This window comes from Bidens hawaiensis, unplaced genomic scaffold (genome assembly GCF_021521415.1).
Source record: "Bidens hawaiensis isolate Kalapana, Puna unplaced genomic scaffold, B.hawaiensis_p1.1 tig00006109_1, whole genome shotgun sequence".
In the NCBI taxonomy this organism is placed as follows: domain Eukaryota; kingdom Viridiplantae; phylum Streptophyta; class Magnoliopsida; order Asterales; family Asteraceae; genus Bidens; species Bidens hawaiensis.
This window is the reverse complement of record NW_027491407.1, coordinates 1,376,971-1,398,139: the sequence shown is the minus strand read 5'-3', so window position 1 is coordinate 1,398,139 and position 21,169 is coordinate 1,376,971. Positions and strand designations below refer to the sequence as shown.

General features: G+C 37.3%; 1 pseudogene; it reads left to right on the top strand.

Annotated features, from left to right (window-relative positions):
* Window positions 1-2,470: 2,470 nt before the first annotated feature.
* On the top strand, window positions 2,471-21,140 carry LOC143631603 (putative glucan endo-1,3-beta-glucosidase GVI; annotated as a pseudogene).
* Window positions 21,141-21,169: the final 29 nt, after the last annotated feature.

Below are 21,169 nucleotides of genomic sequence, written 5' to 3'. Positions count from 1 at the left end.
TTGTTGTCGTCACCAATAAAACTAACATGCGTAAGAAATTAGATAATTACAGACGTATGAGTTTACACTTTTAAGGTACGAATGACCTATATCATCATCATCATCATCATCGTACTCAGTATATCCATCAATAGCAAAGCTATGGTAGGGTCTGAGGAGGGTAAGATGTAGACAATCTTACCTCTACCCCGTAAGAATAGAGAGACTGCTTCTGGTGAGACTCCACGGCTCGATAGTAGTTTTGCATCAAGCCTTGGACTAAGGCACATAACACGCAACCATCGGGACACCGACCAATTGGTGCATGTACCCTTGTTTTTCGACTATCAACGCCACTACATGATGCCTGATTTAACCTTCCGCCACTTTTAACGTTATTTTCATGAGATGATATTAGTAAAATAACGCCAAAATTAGTGCAATTTCACTTTTACACATCCGAGGGTTCACACATATATACCTTGTATGCGCAGATCGCAAGCAGGGCGCACGAATGACCTATATGTTATTTTATTATATCGATTACACATATGTTACTTTTATCATACGGATAACCTATTATACTGTTAGTTTTATTGTATGCATGACCTATCATCGTTTAATGATTGATATGAACCATTTATCTTCGGTATAAATATTATCCATGCTACTACTCCTGAAAATACCTATATACCTAAAACACTTAAACGTGTGTGCAAGTGAAAGAATATTTTCTAACACTTTACGAGATGAAAATACTTCTTTGGTGGCTTCTTATTACCTTATCACCTACAAATGTTGTGTATTTCTGTTTATTGACATTATGCAAGATTGCAAGCTTCCAAATTTCACACGTATAAAAATGTTCATACAGAAGGTCACTACTTAGGTTAAACCAAACTAACATTCTTTGCTTTATGAACCAAATTGGAAGAACCCATGATCAAAAAGACATCCGCAAACCTCTACTGATATGAACCAGAGTATTATTGTTTTGGTAGAAAATGGAAGCACCAACTCACAGTTTTTGGAAAGTGAACAGATATTGAAGCAACAACATATATAGGAATTATATTATGGACAAATTGCTTAAAAATATTGAAGCACCAGTTCCCTTAATCTTTATATGAACATGCCTTAGTTAGTGTGCTACTATATGGGATGCAAGTGATGCAACTGTAAGGTTGGCACAAACTTTGTTGGTAACAAAAAAAATTGAAATGCAGCAATGTGAAGCATAACTCACAAGTTGTCACCGTTATAAATTAATGACTTGCAACTTTTTTCTGGATAATGATCGTCTACTTTGTGTACACATAACTTCATATTCTATGACATCCAGATCTTGTTTTGTTTTGACTAATAGTTAGATCATATGTGAATATATATATTTTTTTTACATTGTATCCTGTATTCAATCCCCATAACACTGGTTACTAACCTAGTATATAGTACAACTATAAAATAATTAATATTATGAAAAAGACTCATTAAAACTAAGATCTTGGGTTCAAGTCCTAATACCTATGACAAAAATAGTCTTAGGTTGGGCTAAGCTCAATATGTGATATACACCATCATATACAACATATACGTGATATACGCTTATATATGATTATAACGCTAAGTTCAAATAAGAAGTATTGATTTTGTAGAAATGACGGGAAGAATTATAGTCCATCGATTTCGGATTTGAATAGTTGAAATTTATTGGGGAAAAGTGAGAGAAATGACATAAATGTAATAACCAACATTTGTTGATTTTGTTTCTTTCACATGCTAGCCACATGCCAATTCTGCAATCATTTTAAAGCGTTCATAATTGTTTTGTATGATTTTTTTTTTAAATTTATCATAATAACAAACATTTTTTATCTTTAATATCAGTATGATATCGTTAGACATTGTGCTTTAGGTTCTGATCATTGCGGGTTTCAATAAGATTTTCTACACATTGTGTTTTTCCATTGTGTATTCTTGTGTGTTGTGTTGTCCATTTTTTCTCACGTATATGGGTTTTCGAAATTTTTGTTTCCAAAAGTAAAACGATATACAATTGGTTTTCTGGTCTAATACCATGAGCGTGATGGTTTAATTAAGGCTTGGGTTTTTAAAGTCCCAAGCTCAAAAACTTGACTCAATAGAGTTTTTTTTACAGTGATGGGTTTCCTCCTTGAAGATGTTCTTGATAAGTAAAACATAGAACGTCAAAATCAGTATAAAAGATTAGCTATCCTTTTTTAAAAAAGATTCACTCATGTATTACAAGGTATTGAAGATAATTCAATCTTTATTACAAGTCAGTATAAGGATATAATACTCAAAAACTCATTTATAACTTACTAGACATAACAAACTAGTAATTAATACGAGTTGACTTTTTCATCATGCACAATGCTTATAAACTCCATCTCTCTCTCTTTTGATGCAGATGATCATCTTTATCCCATAACATAACAGTATTTTCTTCCAAGTAAAACTAGTTCCAATCATGAGTCTAGTTGATTTTTCCTCAATCACCATCTTGTGTCTTCTTGTAATTCGTCATGGTTTTCTTGCTGGTACATAATGTATTCTTTGATCTTCATTTAATACTACACATACTTTCTAATTTTAATTAATCTAATTGTTTCCATAATTCTCAGATGCCGGTGGCATTGGATTAAACTACGGATTAATCGGAAACAATCTCCCACCTCCACCCCAAGTCATCTCACTCGTGCAATCAAGACACGAAGGACTAATTCGTCTCTTTGAGCCGAATCATGATGTTCTTGGCGCGCTACAAAACTCGGGGGTTAGAGTGATAATTGGAACACTCAATGCCGATATTCCAAACTTAGCGAACGATATAAACTTTGCGAAAAACTGGGTGCAAACCAATGTTATCCCGTATGCACAAACCGTCTATATTCGTGCTATATCCATTGGAAATGAACGGTGACCTAAATGTAATGCTTTTGGCTCTCAAGAATCTTGACGAGGCCGTAAAGGCCACCGAGTTTCAAATCCCGGTGACTACAACCATCGGGACTTACTTGCTAGGAAGTTCATACCCTTCTTCACAAGGAGACTTTTCAGGAGATGTGAAACCAGCGATGCAACAGGTCGCTAGTTTCTTGGCTGGTAACGGGTACCCTATTATGGTCACAGCGTACCCTTATTTTGCGTACGCTAGTGACCCTAGTAATATACCTGAAGAAACGTGGATCGACTCACTGGTAGACGATCAACTTTCCTCGGGTATGAGTATGCTATTTCACCGATGGTTCTCCGGAGTATGAATTCTTCCACCTACAAAACGAGCAGCACCGTGAACTTACCCCTCAGAAAGGGACAGAGGGGTAGAGGTGGTCAAAAAAACCGGTCCGGGAACCGGTTTGCCGGTTTAAACCGGAAACCGGTTTTTAAGAAAACAGGTTTTTTAAAAACCGGTTTGACCGGTTTACAAACCGCCGGTTTGTATTTCGGTTACACGTTTTAGAGCCAAAACCGGTTAACGAACCGGTTATAAAAAAAACCGGTTTTTTTTAATAACCGGTTATAAAAAAACCGGTTAACCGGTTTTTTTATAAACCGGTTTTTGACCGTTGTGGAAAAACCGGTTAACCGGTTTTTCCATAACCGGTTAACCGGTTTTTCCATAACCGGTTAACCGGTTAAAAACCGGTTTTTTTCTGTTGTATAACGGCTATATAGCCGTTTTTTTTTTTTACCGTTTTTTTTTTTACCATTTTACCCCCACAAACATCTATATATAGTTTAGGTTGGGTATTGGTTAGATCACACTCGATTATACAACTCCAAACGCTCTAAACGTTTATTTCATACGCGATTATTTTGTTATCTCACGCTCAATTATACCACATTACCACTCCATACGCTCTTATTTCGTAGTCGATTATCATGGCCTCCCAAAGTGCTGCTTCATCCGTCAACATGGGTGCCTCGAACACGGGAGAAACGGTCGTTCGGGTCATCCCCACGAAACGAAACCAAGATGTTTGGCAACATTTCGACCTATGCGAAATGTCTAACGGTAGCCAAAAAGCTCGATGCAAACATTGTTTGAAGTTTTATGGCAAAGATGCAAACTCCACTTTAAAAGCGCATGTACAAAGGCCCTTTTGCAAGGCCTTGAAGGACGAATCGGGAAGTAGTTCGCAGCCGGAGATGACGAATCAAGGAACGGTGTTTACGTACGACCTTGAAGCGGTACGTCAAAAGTTTTCAAACTTTGTGATTCAACAAACACTTCCTTTCAACCACTTCGACAACCCTCAATTCACGGAGATGATGCAAAAGTATGTTCAACCACGCTACCAACACGTAAGTCGTTCGACCCTTAGAAGAGATTGTCTTAAAGCATGGAAAAACGCTAAATCCGAACTAATTTCATACTTTTCAAACTTACAAACTGGTGTAAACTTAACAACGGATGTGTGGTCAGTACCTAATGGTTCGCCCGACTCATACATTTGTGTGACGGCTCATTGGGTTGACCCCGAGTCGTGGCAAATGATGAAACGAACCGTTGCGTTTCAATTGTTTGATTACCCGTACACGGGTAGAAATATTTTTAAACTCTTGGATAAAGTCATTCGACAATACAAGATTGAACATAAAATCTTTTCAATTTCGTTTGATAACGCGTCCAACAATACGGCCGCGGTTGGCCATTTAAAATTAAAGTATAAACCTATTTGTGATGGAGCGTTTTTTCATAGCCGATGCATTGCACATATTATCAACTTGGCCGTGCAAGATGGGTTAAACGTGATTGAAACGCAAAGAAACAATTTTAAAAGAATGTTACGAGATGTTTTTAGCAACAATAAAACATTTTCAAGATACAAAAAATTTTGTGTAGAAGCTAATTGTCAATGGTTGGGGCCAAATTGGGATTGTCAAACAAGATGGAACTCGACTTGTGATATGTTTGAGAAAGCCATCCAACAAAAAGAATCATTAATTGCGTTTCATCAAATTTTGTCAAGTAGGGGTAAATGTGCACCGTACTATCCTAGAAACTGGTTATTGATTGAGATCGTTACGGAGGTCCTTCAAATTTTTAAATCTTGCACAACTAGTTTATCCGGGGTTTACTATCCAACAAGCCCCATTGCTTTACCAAAAATTGCTGTCATGTGCACAAAGTTGAGTGAACTTCATTGTAGGGGTGCACCTTATTTTGATATGGGTGTAAAAATGAAAGAAAAATTTAGAAAATATTTTCAAGAACTACCCGCTGTTTTGACATGTGCTGCTGCGTTAAACCCTTGCATCAATGTTGGTGGTGTTGAAGCTTTAATAGGAAAAATTTGTGATGAGCTAGAGTTAAACGACGATCAAAACCCCTATTATAACCAAACTTTAAAGAATGCTTTCAACACCACCTTGTCAAACATGTATGATGTTTACCTTACAAAATACGGGTCGTCTTCCCAAATTCATGACTCGTTAAGAGCTGTTGCCCAATCCCAATCCCAAACCGACCTTGAAATGGGGATGTACTACATGATTTGGGAAGACGCCGGTAAACGTCAAAAGGTAAACACCCCAAGCAGTGAACTTGGAAGGTATGGTGGTACCAACTTTGTGAAACACATGACTCCGGATGAATTTAGAAGTCTTGATTTGCTGGCTTGGTGGAGAGGTAAGGAGGATGAGTTTCCGATCCTCGCCGCCATGGCCAAAGATTTACTAACGGTCCAAGCTTCCACGGTAGCTTCGGAGTCTGCTTTTTCTGTTTCTGGCAGGGTTATATCGATTAGGAGGACTCGACTCACTCCACCAGCTGTAGAGATGTCGATTTGCTACAAGGATTACTTGGACTCTTTAGATAGGGCACAACATCAACGCTCACTCGAGGGGGAAATGGAGTATGAGGCGGGCTTGTATGAAGACGAGGTCAATCAAGGACACACTCAACCAATGACCGATGAAGAAGCCGCGTACGACGATTACCTAAGGAATAGCTCGGGATCGGGTAGCGAAGAAAATTAGTTAAAAAAACAGCAAACATGGAGGCAAATAATGAGTAAGAAACAGCAAGTTGTTAATGTAATCGTGTCTAAGCATTCTTTAATGTTTGTATTTTTGAGTTACGAATATGCGATAACGATTTAATGTTTGTATTTTTAATGTAAAAGCTATAAATGAAAGTTATGTGTTTTTAATCTTCCAAGCAAAGAACCCTAACAACGAAAGCAAAGAGTGGAGTCAGTCCGTTTTGCCTTGTAGTTACCGGTTTGCCTTGTAGTTACCGGTTTGTTTATACTGTGAAAAAATAATGGTTATTTAAAAAAAAAAAAAAAACCGGTTAACCTAAAAACCGGTTATTAAAAAACCGGTTAATAAAAAAACCGGTTTATTAACCGGTTCTAACCGGTTTCTAAACCGGTCCTAACCGGTTAGACCGGTTAGGGTTTTCAGATACAAAAACCGGTTATTAACCGGTCCGGTTATTAACCGAACCGGTTTTTTTAAAAAAACCGATTTGTGCACCTCTACAGAGGGGTCCTCTTTGGGGTAACCCTCCGGTGTGAGAATAAGAGATTGTAGAAGAAGATAATAATAATCTGAGAGTGAGTAAGGAATTGGAATGTATTTTCTTGCTTACCTCCCCTTGTGGAGGTGGTGTGGTATTTATAGTGTTAGGGTTTCCAATGATTGGGCTCAGATCCCATTAGGGCCTTTTTGGCCTTCTCCTATTGCTTTGCGCCACGTGTCCTTAGGACACCTGGTGCTTTTTCATTGATTATCTCTGACCCAGGTATTTAACCTGACCCATGTGCAATCACGAGGTAGCAGATGGGTTTTGCTGAGTTGTCCACCTTTCATTGGCAGCTGTCAACATCAGCATATTCTTATTCCTTAAAGGATACCTTCTGGAAGGTTGTCTGACGAGCACAATCAAGGTTGTCCTTATCCTGATTTGGATAAGGACGAGGTTGATTATGTGCATGTGTGATATGCGCCTATCCTGAGGATGCGCGAGGTCTTCTCTTTATTCTTACGCGCAGATGTTTCATGCGCAGATGTGATATGCGCAAGCATATGTAATATGCGCCACGCGCAGATGCGCCACGCGCAGATGTGATATGCGTGAGCATATATGATGCGTGAGCATGTGATATGCGCCACGCGCAGATGCGCCACGCGCAGATGTGATATGCGTGAGCATATATGGTGCGTGAGCATGTGATACGCGTGAGCATGTGATACGCGTGAGCGTATGTGATATGCGTGAGCGTATGTGATATGCGTGAGCGTATGTGATATGCGTGAGCATATGTGATATGCGCCATGCGCATAGGTTTTGGCTTTGTGCCTTCATGATATCTTGATTTCAAGCCTTTTGTCTATATCTTGTGGGTTGACCCGCCCCGCTCGATGTTAAGGCGGGTACATACCTCTTCAAGCCCCCCCAGTCTAATATGTGTCTTGTCTCGCGCGAGCGAGGTAAGATAGATATTAGACTTAATAGTTCTCTTTTAATAGGGTTTGTCTTTTCCTTTTTTATTTCTCATCGTTGCGCGAAATTCTATCCTTTTGGTTGAAATGAATCGTCCATGTACGTGGTTGGTTGGTGCTGACATGCGTCAGAGATGGAGACATGTGTCAGACTTTTCGTGTGCTCGAGGTGCTACAGTTGCCTTTCATGTCCCCTCACACAGTGTCAGGAACACGTGTCGCGCTCGTGTTGGCCTGCACCTGCGAGTGGGGGCGCGTGAACTCTGATCAGTACCTGTTTCGTTCCCTTTCATGTCCCCTCACATAGTGTCAGGAACACGTGTCGCGCTCGCGTTGGCTTGCACCTGCGAGTGGGGGCGCGTGAACTCTGATCAGTACCTGTTTCTCTCTCTCCTGGGCCTATAAAAGCAAGCCTTTTGAGTTATTATTCTTCATCTTCATTGTTATTTCAGAGCTTTTTCTTTCCTTCCATTTTTATTCCGATTAAGAGCCTGTCTTTTGCTTCCAGATTTCCGTTCTTGAAGTAACCTCTGTTTGATTCACAGTTGTATGTCTGATAACCCAGACGCCACAATCTCCCCCAGCAAACGCCGTGTAAAATCATTAGTCATGTCCACTTTGAAGAAGACCGGCAAGGGAAAACGGGCTGCCGAGGCCTCGTCGGAGGAGGTGGGGAAGGGCAAGACAGTGAAGAGGTGGGATGAGATTCCCTGCAAATTGAGGCAGTCTGATTTCGACAGTCTCATCGCCTCTCAGGGTTTTCTCCCTGAGTACGGCTGTCTGCTCCCGGCGGCCGGGCAAACGGCGGCAGATCCGCCCACCGGCTATATCTCCTTATACTGCCATTTTTTCACCCACTGCAACATTCGTCTACCGATGACAAGGTTTATGGGTGCGCTGCTTCAATTTCATGGGATTCACATATCCCAAGTCCATCCTTTTGGACTCGTGCGCATGACTCATTTTGAGTTTATGTGCAAAGCTCAGCGCGAGGAGCCCACCCCTCGGCGCTTTCAATATTTTTATAAGCCAAAAATCCAAGATTCTTGGTTCTCGTTCATTCCTCGCAGTCAGAAGGTCAAGTGCTGCACTGTTTCCTTCAAAAGCCTTCATGACTGGTCTGAGAAATTTTTTTATATTAAGGCTGGTGTGGTTCCCATCCGCATGACCATGCGCGCGATCACTTCTGCGCCCGCGGATGAGAATGTTCTTAAAAACCCAACTGGCGCATGGGTTAATAAGTTGACTGCTGAACCATCCCCCGCCAAGAATATTTGCGAGGAGGCGCTGGTGGGGTTGGTATGAGCAGGAGGTGGACCGACAGCGCGACTGAGCCTGTTATCCAAGTTGATGGCTTATGTGAGTTATTAGCTCATTGCATTATTTTTGCGCGAATATAATTCGTTTTGCTGATATCATCTGTCTTGTTTTATGCAGTAAGCAAGGAGTACGTCCACGCCGCCTATGATGAGCATATGGAGGGTGGCTCTGTCGCGCTGGGCGCTGGGGAAGTTGGCTTCCCCGATCGCTTCGATGATATGTTCATCCCTGTTGATTTGGGATTTTGCTTTGACAGCGATGCGCCTGGTAGGCCTTTGTACTTATTCTTATGCCTTTAGAATACCAAATTTGGTTAACATTTCTGTTGCACGTATTGTAGATGCGCTCGAGAACTATGAGCTGGAGCTCGCGGAAGAAGAGGTGGAGGAGGAAGCTGAGGTGCCACAACTCAAGCGTAAAGCTAAAGGGAAAACTGGCGCAGGGGCCAGTAAAAAACAGAAGAAAAATGATGCCCCTGTTGCTCAGGATCCTCCTACTCAAGCGAAGGGACTTGAGAAAACCAAGGGGTTTACCTCCAAGTTTTCATTGTCTTCCTTGCCTCTAGGTGTGGGCAGTCCTCCTGTCCACACGAGGTATGGTGCCGCCACCTCCTCTCTTCGCGCGGCGGAAAAGGGAAGCGGCGCTGCGCCTGCTGTTTCCTCTTCTCCAACAGGTATACTTTGTTTATATTTTGTGGTTTTTATGAGCGTGATTCCGATAGAGTTATTAATGAATCTTTGCTCTCTCAAATGTTTGTAGAGCCGGCGACCTTGGTGGATCAACCTCAGGCGCAACAAGGTACCAAGGCTGTGCCGAAGGTTGCTTTGAAGTCCCCTGTTTTACCCTCGAAAAAGGGGAAAATGGACTTCATGGCGATGTTTAACTCGCGAACGGCGGTGCGCCAAGGTATATATTGCGCTTTTATTTTCTGACTTTTTTCTTTTAGATCAAGTCATGAATCATTTCTCTTTGTTGGTTTTTTCATAGGAATTATAGCTGGCACACAAGCTGCTGGCGGCACTGCTGGTGCCGGCGCCAGCGCTGTTGGTTCTGCTCCTGCTCCTGCAAGCACTGAATCTCCCCTTATTGGGATTACTAAGGAGCAGGAGACTGTTTTACGCGCTGATCTAGCGGCGTCGAGACCTCCCTCACCTCCTCCTGCGCGCAGCCCTCCTCGCGAGACTGGTTTTGATTTTTCCAAGTCGCAGGAGAAAAGACCTGCTACAGAGGATGATGAGGAGGTCAATTTTGAAGACTCCGATGGTGGCTGCTCAAGCCCTGTAGCGCCACGAGATTTCGTGGCGCAGCCTTCTCGTGGGGCTGGCGCTAACTTTTCTGCTTGCTCTCCGCAGGTATAAGTTCGTTTTGCTCCGCTGCGCGGACTTCCATATTAGTGTTTAGATGACTAGAACGTTGCTTTGTGTTTGCAGGAAGCCGATCACATATACCGCCCGAGATGGAATATTACTGAGGATAGCTCATTTCAGTCCATGGGTGTGTGTGAAGACTTCTGGGCTCACTCTGTGCCTCCAGCTGAAAGGAGGTTTCAGGAGGACCGCGCTCGCGTGGACTTGCTCAATGACCATCTTTTTGCTGGGTCTGCGTTCTTTGCTGCCTCCCAAGAGCTTCGCTATGATTATGTAAAGGTGCGTGATGCTCTTGCGGAGGCCAAGCAAGAGGCTAAGGTATCTGCTTGGAATCTTTCTGACGCTCGAGAGAGAGCTGAGAAACTCCAAGCAGAACTCAGCGAGAACCGAGCAAGTGCCAACGCTGCCTTCGTGAAGCGCGGGCATGAGCTGCAGGCTGCGCGGGAGAAGCTGCAGGCAGCAGAGGCGGATGCGGCCAAGTACGCGCGGCGAGTGCGCGATTTGGAGCTAGATGCAGAGGCACGTGATCAAACTCTTGTGTAGGCTATCACTGACAAATCTTTATTAGAGAGTGAGGTTGCGCGCCTGAAGAAAGAGCTTGAGGCCGCGCGGGCAGAGAAGGATGAAGCCCTGGCGACGGCAGCGTCTGGCCAAGAAGAGCTGGATGCTGCGCGAGCGGAAAGGAATGAGGCCTTGGCGGCAGCAGCGTCCGACAGAGAAGAGCTAAAACAGACCAAGGAAACTGTTGAGTTGTTAAACTCTCAGATTCCTGCTTTTGAGACGTCTGTTTCGTCCCTCGCGCAGGATCGCCAATGGCTAGTCTCACAGGGTATGACTCGTTGTGCTTATGCGATGAAATACTCAGACGTGTTTCAGACCCTTGTGATGGATTGCAACGCTGCCTCGCGCTTGGTGGGTCGAGCTGAAGGGTTTAAGGATGGCTGTGAATATAGCATGCTGAAGAAGAACCCATCCGACTACCCTTATCAGCTCGACGTTGTCTGCGCTGACATGGCCGAGGTGGGGGAGAAGTATTTGAATACTCCCATTCCCATCCTTGAGCAGGTATTTTATAGAGCACAACCAATTTAAAGTTTAAATCAAATAAAGCACAAACAAAGTTTATAGCCCAAAAACAAATAAAAATCATTAACCTTTTTTTTCTTTGAACAAGAAAACATTAAACAGAACAAACTCAAACATAAACTAGCTTTTTAAAAGTTCAAATCAAATAAAGCCCAAACAAAGTGCTCAAAGCAAACAAAAACAATTAACCTTCTTTTTTTTTGTTTTTTCTTTTGTTTGAACGAGAAACAACAAACAAAAACAGGCTCAACAGAATCATCATTTGAGGTTGAAGTTTTTAATACGGTTTTAGATATGCAAATTTATTAACATGGAAATAGATTCAGTGAGGTCTCAACTAGTTTGTTAGAAAATATGTCTGGCTTAATCTAAGATAGTGACGTTTTCGGAAATGTGTCTGAAATTTTAGTAATGAAGAAAGAGGTTGTATTTCAGGTGATCGTACGACCTTTTATCACACTTTAAAGGAAGATGATAATTTGTGTGGTTGAAAGAGAGACGTATGATAAAGTAAAAGAACAGGGTGTAATTGCTCGATTTCAAGCTTTCAAAAACCAAAGAAAAGAAATTTGCACCCCATGTGTTTAAATATATCTATTATCGTGTTTCTATTTTTGTTACTATTACATTGTATGAAATACGATAAAAAAAATTTTGAACGTTACCCATGAGATTTATGTCTATATCTGTCACTGTACAGAACCTTGGGTTCTAGGCTGGCATGTCCCTAAAGGAAAGCTTGAACATCAATCTGCCCTATCAGTCCCGACCCGAAGACCGGTGCTCTCGAGAAGGAACCCATCATAAATTAGAAAACCCCAATCTGAAACTCTCATAATGTCACAGGTGGAACCCAAGACCTTTCGCTTTTAATGAAATCTTTGGGTGTACGTCTTACCTCAACTACATGGGTTAAAGATCATTGGCATTTTTTTATTTCTTTTTTTATATTAACAATATTAATTAAGCAGTAAATAAATGAAATATAAAGATTAAATTACTGAAGTGATATAACGAAAGGATAAAAACAAAATAAAAATTGGAAGGCGTGGGTCTGGTTTGCGGTCCAACCGGTAAAGTTTACTAGGATATTATTACTAGCTTCAAAACCCGTGTGACGTACGAGGTGCCTAAAAGAAATATAATTTATAAACTATATAAATTAAATAATTAAAATTAAAAAAAACAATATTGATCAAATTAAATGGTTTTATAAGTTCAAATTATATTTTCTAGCAGAATATTCATACGAACAAGTGGTGTATATTCACGTAATTTCTTCATAATCATAAAAATAATGCACATAGTGATTTTATAAGTTGTAATCATATTTTTTTAATGAAATATCGAATTTTAACAAAATATGATTAGATATTTTATTATGAATAACATAAAAAAACATCATATATATAATTAGCATAAATAAAACACGCTTTTGTATTACAATTTCGAAAGATATGGATGAAAGCTCAATGAATCCATACGAGTTGATTTAATATGTTAGAATAAAATTGCTATTCATTCACAATTTTTTCTTGTTTTTATAATCTTAGACCTATAAATATGGTTTATTGAATTTACCACATTCATCTCATACACTCAAAAGTGTATTTAAATTTATTTAATAAAATTTAGACATATCTAATTTCACTAAAGATATAAAAATATTTTCATAATTTTAATCCATATAATTTAGGTAATTATTTATTTGATTAATGAATGAATTAATATGTTTTGATTATACTGACCTAAATATGCTTTCATTAAAATTATAGAAAATAGTTTGAGCGAAAAATTTAAGCTATGAATGAATGTTCAAGTAACATATGTCCATATTTGTTTTCTTTTATTAGAATAGGTAGATTACAATATTACATGTTTGTAGTTATGTTATTACATATTTACATATAAGTAATTTTATCCCATATATTAACGTAATAATGTAAGCACATATGTTTTGTCTTTTTAATTGCAGAAGAACCTTGTTTCAAACACGCCGAAAGATTCTAGGATTTATTCTTGCTCTTGTATTTTTGGTTCAACATGTATAAAGAGAAATACGTACACTATTAGAAAATTGGTTAATTTGTCACAGCAGTTTTTGTAGCAAAATTATAGTAAAAAGCTTATAGCCACAATTTTTCGATAAACCTGATTTGAGAGAAAAAAAGCCGTGGCAAATTCCGTTACTGGCAAGTTTCCAACAAATTTTGCTTCAAATTTACTACAAATGCTAGTTGTTGCTATAATTGTGGCAGGTTTGCCACAATAGTTTTGTTTACCTTTTCTCACCACTTAACTACAAGTTTGTCACCATATTATTTAAAATATTTTAAATTATTGATAACATTCGTAAAACTAATTAATTAGTAAAGATATTTAATTAAGTTCTTATTCTGACAAAATCGTCACAAAATGTTAATGGACTTTGTCACAACCTTGCTACAAAATTTTAATAAAATTTTCTACAAAATTTTCAAAAAAACTTTAAAAATTTGCTCTCAAAATTTCTACAAAATCTTTAAAAATATTGCTGCAAACTTACTACAAAATCTATAAAAATTTTACTACAAATTTCCTGCAAATTCTTGCTACAAACTTACCACAAAATCTTAAAAATGTTTACTACAAACTTGCTACAAAACTTTAATAAAATTTTTCACAAACTTCCTACAAATTCTTGTTACAAACATCCCACAAATTCTTATAAAATTTAATACTTGCTATAAAATTTAATAAAACTTTTCACAAACTTCCTACAAATGCTTGCTACAAACTTGCCACAAATTCTTAAAAATTTTTACTACAAACTTGCTACAAAAATTTTAATAAAAGTTTTCACAAACTTCCTAAAAAATATGGAAACAATCTACAAAAAAGTGAAGAAATTTTGCCACAAACTTTCTGCAAATAATAAAACATTTTATATTTTTTTAATGAATTGGAAGCCAAAATTTTGCTATAGAAACATGCAGATATATATAAAAGATTTCAAAAAAAGCCCGTTTACAATCATAGAATAATAATAGCAAAAATTTGACGTGACCACACGTTCTTTAATACAAAATTAACACATAACAAGACGAAAGTTTTTTACCTACCCACAAATTTCTGCAACTGTTCTTCGATCCTTTTTTGCCATTCCTCACGTTCGGCATGCTCTTTTTTCCCTCTTTTTCATGTTCAACACGTTCTTTTTCCCTCTCTTGTTCACGTTCGGCCTGTTTTTTTTTCCCGCTCTTGTTGTTGTTGTTCTAAGAGAACTTGTATTTCTTTTCGGGAATCTAGCTCTTTTTCTAGTTCCGCTTGAACCTTTAGGAGCTAAAATTTGCCAAAAGATATATAATTAATACATAATTAACCAAATGTCATTTACTAACACATACACATAACAAAATAATCTCTTATGATTAACTTCAAAGAATATTAAGAGCCATATTTGTGCATATTAATCCAAGCGTATTAACTAACGGGTTAATATAACAAAATCATCTCGATGTCTAAAAATATATAAAAATCAGCTAACAATGTATAATACTACCTATGGGTGTGCATGGGTCGGTACTGGCTCATACCCATAACCGTAGCCGATATGGCGGTTAATGGATAACGATAACCATAATCGATCCGTTATGACGGTTTCGGTTAATCGGTGTTGAAGGTTATAACGAGATGGTTATGGGTCGGTTAACCGTTAACAAAATAATATAATTGAGCCTAAAATTTGTTTTTGAGTTTTGCCAACTAACCATTATATATATTAGAGTATTACCCCCCCCCCCCCCCCAAAAGAACAACATATTATAATCTAATTATCATTATATAATCCAAATACTAATACCAAATGTTCAAACAAAATGGCATTATGTTAATTATAACAGTTATAATCAATAATGAAATTCAAGTTGGGTTGAAATTGAAATGGAAACTAACTGTAGAATTTAATGTGATTGTAATTATCTATATGGACTATTCAATGGAAACTAACTGTAGAATTTAATGTGAATTGAAATGGAAACTAACAATAAAATTCGAGATATTAACTATTCAATATATATACAGAACCGGTCCGACTAGCACGACAACAAAAATGCCAAAACAATACTAAGATAATAATTATAACAACAATAATAACTACAATAACGATACCTCTTCTGATTGCCGAGCATCACCATATGACCCGCAAGCTGTGGAGAATGGTGTCCCCGTCACCACAAAAAAGTGGATCAGCAGATCCTACCCCGAACAACGGGCGACCCTGACACTCGGGATGCAAACTCTCCGTCACGCTAAGATCATCACAATCCATGTTCCCGTGCAACTTTTGAAGTTGTTTCGTGTACGAGACCTACAACGTATCAAAAATGAATGTATGATATTGTACTAAAAGTTGATACAAAAATTATACACAAATAATAAAAAGATAATTCACATATGAACGTTTAGCACGAGTGGTAATAAACTCTAAATCTTCCAAGTCTTTTTTAGTGATCTCCTCATCCCTCAATCTCTTTTTGCACTCTTTGGTGGCGTGGGTCTTGATAAACACTGACCTAAATTTAACCTTATCACCGGATTCTTTTTCGTAAAAAAATGAGTATGTACTTCATAAGTGTTAAATGTAAAAATAGTTAACAAAACTAATAGTTATGATTAGTTTACCATGCGGAGACGATGCTCATCAATTCCTATTGACCCGCCTGTATGAAGACATAAGTCATAGTAAAAATATATGTAAAATACACATAAGGAAATAAAATTTAAGAAAAATACAAAAATTTATCAACTCCTTTACATCGCACATGCGTTGCCATTTCTCAAGAGGCACCGAGTCATCAGGTGCATATTTGCACATTATATCAAAATTATATTTATCATTTGGAATTTCATGACCATCATCTCTAGCTTTCTGGTTGGATTTTTTTCTCAAAATTTTCATATTATCCCGGAATCGACGCTTAAGCACGTTAGTAAATCCATCTTATATATTATCTTTAGTTTGTGGATCCCATCGGTATTTTGTCTGAAAAAAAGGTAAAATTCAACAATTAAAACAAATAAGGCTATTTAATTCTAATATAAAAGACCAAAATTGTAATATATACCTTGCATCCACAACAATGTTTTCAGACTCGGATCGGATATCAACCCGGATGACTTAATGGGTCATAAGTCGGACCGACCCGGGAGGTTGGGCCTGGCATTGACTTGGGAGGTCGGGCCGGACGACTTTGTTCAAATCAAGGTGCTCGGGATGGGCAATGTTCACCGAAGCTTTGGGGGCGCTTTTGGTTGGTATGGCGCCCACTACGCACGGTCTAATAAATATTCAATCTTAGGGGTATATTTGGTATGGGATAATGGAATAAATAAAGGAATGAATTGGACAAAGGAATAAAATGAAACATTATCATTTCATTATTATCTTGTCCGGTTACTATGTAGGAATGAAATAATTCATCACTTTATTATAAAGATTATTATTATTATTATTATTATTATTCTAAGTAATAATAATATATAAATAAATAAATAGAATTAATAATAATATGAATATTAATAATACTTAGTTTTAGGACTCGCAGATTATGACGAGATCGTTAAACCGAATAAAAATAATTAGTAATAGTTAGTTTCATTCATTCCATTCTTTTAAGGAATGAAAAAAAAAACTCCTCTTACCTAATGAATGAAAATTCTAGAAATCGAAGGAGTGACATTCCTTATGGAATAAACCCTTTCATTAGTCCATATTAACCAAACATGATTTATTTCATTCTTTTGAATGATCCATTCCATTCCCCCGTCCATTCATTTATACCAAACACTATTTAGATACACCGCATAAAACTCAGTCCCTTATGCTATCAGTAACTGAAAATTCAGTGCCACATATTATGTATTGACTAATATATCAGTCGATGAAACTTTGGTCTCTAATGGTCACATTTTTTGTAGTGCCTTGTGTATATTAGACCGTCTCCTGCGCCTATTGATCACTTTGTGTCCCCGTATAAAGAGGCTGAATACAATACCGCATGTACATATTACTACTTGTTTATCCGCCTGCAGTACAACTCGTGTCTACTAAACTGCCTCTTGTGTATATAGATAGCTTTATGTCACCACATGAAGGGGCTTAAGTCATGACCATTAACCGTTTTGTATTGAGTTCAAAAGCCCTTTCTAGCCCTTTTGCTCACATCCATGATTTGGTTTACTGTTGATTACAGCACGTGTTGATGGTAGATACAACGTACAAAACAAACGTTTACAACTTTATTTGTTACCCTTTTAAATTTATTTGTAATAACAAATAACAAGAAACAAAGAGTTTACGTGAAGTTATGATTTTAAGAAAGTTTTTAAATTCAATAAAAAAGAGAGTTTTGTAGTAAAATTGTAGATAAATTTGAAACCTTGGTGGCAATTTTTCACATAATTGTCAATAGATTCATAAGTTGTCGGAAACTTGTAGCAGCATTTGCAAGATTTGCGACAAATTATCCACAAAGGGGTGCTTTATTACTTATTAATATTCAATAAATAACACCGAGTTTTCATAAACTTGTAACAAGCTTAGCAAAAAATTGCTATAATATTGCCAAAAAAGTATGGTTTCATTATTATTAGTTTTTATATTCAATTTCATACACAGTTGCCGGAAACTTGTAGCAGACTATGCAAGATTTTCCACAGTCTTGCCACAAAACTGTGGTCTTATAAAATATATTACAATTATGTAGCAAATTTGTAGCAAAATTCACGATAATCAGACCGTTTTGCCGCAAAAGTATGGTTTCATTATAATTAGTACATATTTGCCTGAAATTTGTAGCAACCTTGCATATTTTGCCACAATTTTGCCACAAAAGTTTTAAATTACATATTTGTAGCAACTTTGTGGCAAAAGTTGCCAGTGTTCCCACCGTTTTGCCACAAAAGTATGATTTCATCATAATTAGTTTAAGTATTCAACAATTAATACACATTTGCCTGAAACTTGTAGTAAACATTGCATATTTTACCACAATTTTGCCACAAAAATGTTAAATTACAAATTTGTAGCAAATTTGTGGCAAAATTTGCCAGTGTTCCCACCGTTTTACTACAAAAGTGTGTTATTTTATTTTTATGCTGATTTTTTTATTTTGGAGGTTAATATATACAACAAATTGTCGGTAGTTTGTCGGAAATGGATTTATGTTTTCGTCAAAATTACGACAAGAATTTTTTATGCCTCTATGTTGTAGGAAGCTTTTGTAAAATATTTAGACTTGTTTTGTATTTGATTATTGGGGAAAAATTGTAGGAAAAATTGAGTTGTGAGAAAATTGTAGAAAATGTTTGTAGCAAAAATAACCATTTTGTAGTAGTGTATGTATAATTGAATGTTTGGAATTGATTGGCTGGTCCTATCTAGTTTTATTAGTTTTCATCAAAAATTAAATTACTTAATTATCTTCTTTAGGGGATGTTGCATTCTCAGGCTTGTGCTACAGTAAAGGAATTTTGAAGAGCAACAAAAGTTTAACTAAGGGGTTATAGATAATTATTATGTTATTATGTTATGGTATAATTATCTAGATAACAGGTCGAATACAATAATCTTTTATTATACAAGTGTTCAAGACAATCTAGGATGTAATTATTTGTTTTCAAGTTCCCACACTTTTTTAAATGTTGATACCTATTTATAGTATATTATTTTAAAAAATATTATACTATAAAACCAAATATTTTATTCTTTTTAATTTGAGTACCCTATTACTATACTTTAAAAAAAAAACAAAATCGACTTTTTAAATACCCAGATGTTGTGTGCGTATAACATGCGTGATTGATTATGTTCATACATAATTTTTTTACTTTGTGTGGATTATTTTTCTTCATAAATAATCAACCTTTGAATTATTTTCTTGGTTAATAGAATTGGAGAGTTTATTCCAAAACTAATCATTTTACTCAAGTATGCTTAAATCAATTCACCATCACGAATTCACACCTTATATCTATGCACTTATTTCCATTCGAGAGAACTTCGATTTTGGTCCCTGTGGTTTATTAAAATTATCAATTTTGGTCTAATAGTTTATTTTAGGCTTTTATGGTACAATAGTTTCAATTAACTATCAGTTTTAGTCCAATCCATTCTTTTGATGGGTTTTTTTCAAAAACCACAGGGATCAAAATCGAAGTTCTCTCTTTTCATTTTCATCACCATTCTTTTGAGGGTTGATGAAGATGGATGTTGTTTTGACCTGTACACATGGTCATAATATTGTAGCACAGTTCGAACAACTGCCATTTTATTCATTTTCTTACCTGTACACAAGTAGTTGTAGAAAGAATGAATAAGTTTGGACCTTCTTTGAACGTGTAATTCATTTCCTCATGAATGAGTTTTGACTTGTGAAAATAAGAATAAGTGAAACTTATTCTATTAAATGAGTCACTTGATTACACTCGACACAGATTGTAATATATCTCACGAGCGAAAATGATTTCTCGTAAATTCTTCAATGCTTCGATGTCACATTTCTTATGTTTCGTAATTTGATTCATCTTAGTACATCGAGCACACTTTTAAAACACAGGTTTCGTATTATGTGTGTCAGAGAAAAGAGGGTACCTTTTAATCCAACGCTAATGAGACGCTACCAACGTTGCATAATTAGTGGCCGCTTCCTTAACTTGAACCGATGATATATGTTGCACATAGAACCGATGATCGATACATATCATATATAGCTCAACGTTGATGGCACATTATATACAACGTTGCCTAGATAAACGAAGTACGTGTTCTAATTTGTTTAACATTATTAATTAATTACTACACGGTGTTAGATGTAATAAAGCTCTTGAATATATATACTAGATCAATAATTATAAGAAGTTATTAACTAATTGTGAGTTGAATGCTAAATACTAATAATCTTATAACTTACTATAAGAGAAAAAAACTTGTAATTAAGAACATGGCGACTTTTTCATCATGCACCATTCTTAGGGTGAATGGAGTATAGGTGGGCAAATAAATCAGTTAACCGAACCGACCGAAAAGTTGAAGCAAAACTGAATTGGTTTGAAACCGGTTACGTAGAAACTGGTTTGGAACCGATTGAAACCGTAGGTTTGGAACTGGATTGTAATTTTCTTCACCAAAACGGTTTCAAACCGGTTAACCGAACCAAAACCGGGCAAAAACCAGTCAAAACCTGAACCAAAACTGATTAAAACCTGAACCGATGGTAACCTGGTCAAGAAACCGATTTCAACACGAACCGAAACCGGTCATAAACCGGTTTTGACTTTTATTGACCAAACCGAACTGGTTTTAACCCAAATCGGTTTTGAGTTTTAAACTGATTTGTGCACCTCTAGAGTGGAGTCCAGGCGTCGGGGTGGGCTCGGCTTGGACCGAAGATGAAGAAGGGGCCTTGGTATCAACTTGGATGAATGTGTGGAAGATAGCATGCGCGGTTGAAAGCTATTTTTGGGCATAAATTTTAGCGGCGTTCCAACAAATTTTGCTCAAGCTAGCCAATCACATGGTACACAAAATATTTTCAAAGTGGAAAGATTTAAAAGCAATGTTTTCATAACCGGATTAGACAGCGAGCCGGTCGGGCAAACGGTTCACCGGTTTAACTGGCCGAACCGAATGGCTTTTGCTTAAAAAAATGTTGGAAAAAGATTTTTCAAAAAAAAAAAATATTTTTTTATAGAAAACCGTTTCAATTGGTCTAGTTTTCCGGTCGGACCGACGGTTTTCTGAGAACCGAGCGAACCGCATATAATCAGACTGATAAGTGGACCGATTCCGGTCAAACCGGTGACCCGCCGGTCCGGTCTCAACAACATTTTACAAAATTCAACCAACTCTACAACCACGCGCTAGAAGTGTGAACTGGGGTGGAAGAATATTCCGGGCACTT